Below are 5,177 nucleotides of genomic sequence, written 5' to 3'. Positions count from 1 at the left end.
CAGAAATGTCTGGAGACTACTTTTATTCAACATGCAAATACTTTACCTGTTTTTTAATTTATTAAGGTATTAAAATTGTAAATGTGGGATTGCATAAGTATTAAGCCCCCAAAGTCAAAACTATGCAGAACCACTGTTTGCTGCAGTTGTAGCTCCAAGTTTTTGTGTATGTCTCTCTTAGGTTTGCTCAGGTAGAGGCCGAACGTTAAGCCCTTTGTTCTTTGCAGAATAGCTCAAGATTAGTTAGACTGAATTTAAAGCATTTGTGGATGTCAAATTTTAAGTCTTGCCACAGTTTCGTAATCAGATTTAGGTCTGGACTTTGACTGGGCCATTATGTATGCTTTAATCTGCCTGTATGCTTAGACTCATCCTGCTGAAATTTGAACCTCAACCCCAATATCAAGTCTTCAGCAGCTTTTAACAGGTTGTCTATCAGAATCCCTTAAATGTAGCTCCGTCCACCTTCCAATCAACTCTGATCAGCTTCACTGTTCTTGCTGAAGAAAACATTTACCATGGCATGATGCTGTCACCACCGTGTTTCACCATGGGGACGATGTGTTTAAGGTAATCTGCAGTGTCTTTCAAGAATATCTTTTTCTCTTGTCAGTCTTCCAGAAAGACCAGATATGTGGAGTGAATGACAAATTGTTGTCTTGTTGGCAAATTCTCCCACCTTAGCTGTGGATCTCTGCAGTTCCTCCAGCGGTACATTATAGTTGCTATGCCTGTCAATGCTCTCCTTTCCTGTAAAGGCATTTTGGTGGACAGCCATGTCTTGGTAGGTTTGCAGTTGTCATACTCCTTCCATTCTCAGATAGCGTTTCATTAGGCTTTTTTGTTTTTTACTGTTGTGTAAAAAAACTCACAACAGTTTATTTATATTGAAATTAAATTACACAGAAATTGGAAACTATTCACTAATGAAGTGACTTATAAAAGGTAACTGGTTTCATCGAATTTTGTCTAAGGGTATCAGAGCAATGGCGTCTGAATGCCTATGCATGGCAGCCTTTTCAGATGTTCATTTGTAAAAAGCAAAACGACTTTAAAAGTCGTAAAGTCGTGAATTTTTGCTTATATTTCACCCTATGCTCTACTTGTGTATTTGTCTATCACTGAAAATGTCTTCAAATGTAGTGTAGTTTGTGGTTGTAACGTGGCAAAATGTGGAAAAGTTCAGGGGGTGTGAATACTTTTGCAAGGCACTTTATGCCCAGAGACTATTGGCGGTAACATAATACTGTGAAGACATTATTCTCCCTTTTAACATCACAGATTTTATGAGGAACCCTGTTGACTCAGACACACAAACACCAGATCATTGCATATTAGATGTTTGTCCCTCCTAAATCCTTTAAGATATTTTGGCTGTAGATAAAGCCAAAAGTCAAGCTGTGTGCACTCTGAAGCTGACCACACTGGTCGTACTGAAAGACAACGTGATACTTCCTCAGAGGCGGAGGGGGTCCTCCAACAAAAACAGAGCAGGGTGTGGTTCTCCTTGAGGCCAGAGCTGCATGTTCAGCTCTTTGGAGGATGCTCACAGTGACAGGGCCGAGTTCCAGCTCGCTCACCGTCAGCACTTTCCAAACAGATGCATATATGGAGCAGGGATAAAACCTTGATAAATTGGCTCTCTGGCAGTCGCCCAGCAGGCGGTAAGGATCAAAATGTGAAGCAGAGGGGGAGCTCAGCGAGGTCCGGCTCACGGAGGCCAACCTGGATGTTATTACATCCGTCTTCGAGACTAATACAGAATCAATTATTTCACCCTGATGGTCCAGTTCTAGGATGCAGAGTTCAAATAAGCCTCAAAGATTGCGTGCACTGGCGAAATAATAAGGCAAAACATTTACAGTAAGCTAATAATTAAAGATTAGTTTATTCCTTTAAATGCTGTTATTTAAAGTTGCATTGTGGAATGAGAATATTTGAGCAGCCACAGAAACCAGGCCTGGAAAAACCACTTTCCCCTCTCATTGATCTGTGCACACTGCGATCCAGTGCATCTAAGGACACGTACTTTGGACTGAGCTCTGAAACACAATCTCCCCACACTTTTCAACTCCTCATCTTAAGCACACAATTGTCTTTTGAATGACCTTGTGGTCTGTTTTACTACACTCACCAATTTTACTACTTATTCTGGTTGTTTCACAGGGAGGAAAAAAAGGCACCTCGTAAGGCCTCATCCGTCTTAAGCCATTCATTTCTTTCCCAGTAGCGCATGCGGTATTTTAACTCTGCTGAGTTTTTACTTTTGCTTTTGTCAGATCAGCATTTTATTACTCTAATCCCCAAGAATCTCAGTAAATTCTCATGCCCAGATGCCATGAAAGTAATGCATTGATTGTGACCAATTTTAAAGCAGCATTGTGTTGCATTTTATCATCCAGATGTGAAACAGAGGAACAGAGTCCAGCAAGTGCTACCAGAACATTAGGAGCTAGATTAAAGTCTGGTTAAAAAAACAGTGGCTAAGCTTTGGGATTTGGAGATTCTCCCTCTCTCTCGGCTTCAGTCGACAGTGGAAATTCACTGAGACTTGATTATAGTAGGAGAGTGTTGGCTCAGCTGTGTGCTTTAAGAACCCATGATGTCAGAGCCTTATTTTCCTTGGAGAGGCTCTCATCAGTTGCATTGTTCCAGGAAACCATGGTCGGTTCTCTTGGCAAAAAGAAAAAACTCTTGCCCAAAATGCGACCACCCCTCACTCCCTTTCCATCTTTGCACCCACATCAACGCCAGCCCCCCTGGCTTCAAGCGCACACATGTGAAGCATCCTGCGCGGAGCGTCAAATTTCCTTGGAACTGGAGCTTCTTACCCTCGCCTGCCACAACCGTGTTTGTCTTCTCTCCGGTTTTTGTTTCCCATCAGAAGTCGGGTGTCTTTGATGAAAGGCAGTGTGTTAATACAGGATGAGGAAATGGCCTTTCTTGCACCCCCAGAGGATCATAAAACAATGCTGCTACTGATGTCATGGAGCCCAGACTTGAAGATGTAGGCGGTGTGATTGAAATACAGCACCACCATCTGACAGGTGATGCAAGCATCCGACAGAGATGATGAATAAAACACTCAGCAGCCTCTCTGAGTTCAAAATTCAAAACATCAGTACAAGGCAAAAGGCAGATATAGAGGAGGTTAAATCCAGGCCAGCTGCAAGTCAGCCCCAGCTTTTTCAGGAGCTGAGAACACCTTGAAGACATCAGCTAGAGAGTCAACAAGGATCCCTCAAATCACATCTGGTTCTGATGAGATTATTTGGCTCTTGGATTTACTTTAAATTTACTATTTTTGAGAATTATGGTAATGATTTCTTAGAAATCTAGAATGGAGAAAACAGCGTGATAGTTAGCAGATAAAAAGCATCACCTCAATTTAGACTTTGTTGAATCTTCTGTAATTTCCTTTTTGAGGCGTTAAGCCTGGTGGAATAGAATTGAAATGCTGTCTATCCAGTGTACACTTAGGTTTAATAAATGTACCATCTATGTATAAATATGATTGAAAACGAGGCAGTTTTAATAAACAGAAAGTAAGAGCCCCGAAGGTTAAAACAGCAGTGTGTGGAGCTCAAATGTTCAGTTGTGCTTCTGCTGGATCAGCCATCTTCTTCAGCAGAATTCCCAGCCCTCCAACAATAATACTTAGAAAATAAAGGCTGACCGCTCCAAGTAAAATCACTTCAGCTGAGATCCATAGTTATTATTCATACCCTGGTTCTCCATCCCCTGCTCTACGGGATCCTCTGATGTTAATAAGGTAAGCCCTTTGAGCTGGGAAGAAACCCACAAAGAGCTGTGTCAACATTTATGCTTGCCTCTGCCAAAAGATGGGAAGATCACGGAGATGTTGAAGCACTCCAATAAGAGCAATTTCAATTTAAAGATCAGGCCTTTCATGGCTGCTACAATGGATGGAAAAAGTATTTGCACCTTTTCAGATTTCTTCTGTATTGTTTCTTTTTTGTTACATTGAAATATTATAATTAGACAAAGATGACAGTTGTAGAATTATGTTTTCCTAAATAAACGAGAAAACAAGCTGTCCAAACTAACCTAGCCCTTTGTGTAAGAGTAATGTTTTGCTCTTTTTAGAAAACTTGTTCATATTTAACCACATTGGAGGGTTTTTGAGCATTAACAGCCTGTTGAAGGTCCAGACTTTGACTAGGCCATTTCAAAACCTTTTTATTTTTAACTATTTGAGGTGTACTTGCCTGTGTGCTTCAGATGATTATCCTCCTATACAACCCATGTGGTTGAGCTTAAGGTCACAAACTGATGGTCGGACATTCTCCTTCTGGATTTTTACCTTGACTGCAGAATTCATTATTCCATCAATTGCCACAAGTCATCCAGGACCTGAAGCACCAAAGCATGCCCAGAACATCACACCACCATCACTTTTTGACAAACGTAAAACAGGCCCTTAGGTTAAATTTGGTAACCAGTGGTTTTCAGCCTGTAACTTTCCTTCCCAGGGATGCCATTCATGCCCAACCTTTCTCTTACTGTTAAACCACAAACAGTATTTTTAAGCCTCAACTGGAAAATTGCATAACCATAGTAGAATGAGCGTAACTCTGCAAACATCAGGTCTATTTGAATAATTTTGAGGTGACAGTAAAGAGAACCCTTGTAAATATTAACAATATGATGATAGCACAAAGTAAACATGGAACATTTACAGGTTAGGTTAAATTTCAGGATGAGTATCACTTTAAGAGTGGTGCAGTCGGAGCTCTAAACAGTACAGTATCTGAACATTATCTCTCCAAAGGTTGAGTGATAAAGTGAAGCAGAACAAAATTATAAATGTTTTGGTACAAACTATGCAGACAGGGGCTCACAAATTGCCCATTAATTGTGTTCAATACATCCAAACACATGGCATCCTTTTTATGGCACTAGATTGGTTGAAAAGCCCTGCCTCCTTGGACTCTTCAGAGCCCATAGATTGCTACTCTAACCACGCAGAAATGATTGACCACGCTATTAGCCAATCAGAATCAGCATAATGCCATCACGTGGCATGTGAACTGCGCCAAATAGGAAATTTCCCCCAGAGGCCTGGATGATCTGAGAGTGACACAAGACGGTCTAACTAATTAGTGAAAAAAATATTTCACGGAAAAACAGCAAAGGTAAGACCAGTTTTACAATAA

At 40.8% G+C, this 5,177-nt stretch overlaps 1 protein-coding gene across 1 annotated transcript in view; it reads left to right on the top strand.

Moving 5' to 3' along the window:
• Window positions 1-5,134: 5,134 nt before the first annotated feature.
• Window positions 5,135-5,177, top strand: part of nup37 (nucleoporin 37) — a 39,438-nt gene continuing 39,395 nt past the window's right edge. Inside the window, exon 1 of the mRNA XM_047389947.1 lies at window positions 5,135-5,156. The gene's annotated coding sequence lies outside the window, so the exon portion shown is untranslated. The remainder of the gene's footprint in view (window positions 5,157-5,177) is intronic.

Source organism: Girardinichthys multiradiatus, chromosome 17 (assembly GCF_021462225.1).
Source record: "Girardinichthys multiradiatus isolate DD_20200921_A chromosome 17, DD_fGirMul_XY1, whole genome shotgun sequence".
NCBI lineage: Eukaryota > Metazoa > Chordata > Actinopteri > Cyprinodontiformes > Goodeidae > Girardinichthys > Girardinichthys multiradiatus.
Note: the sequence above shows the minus strand (reverse complement) of the source record. Positions and strands in the feature narration are given on the sequence as shown.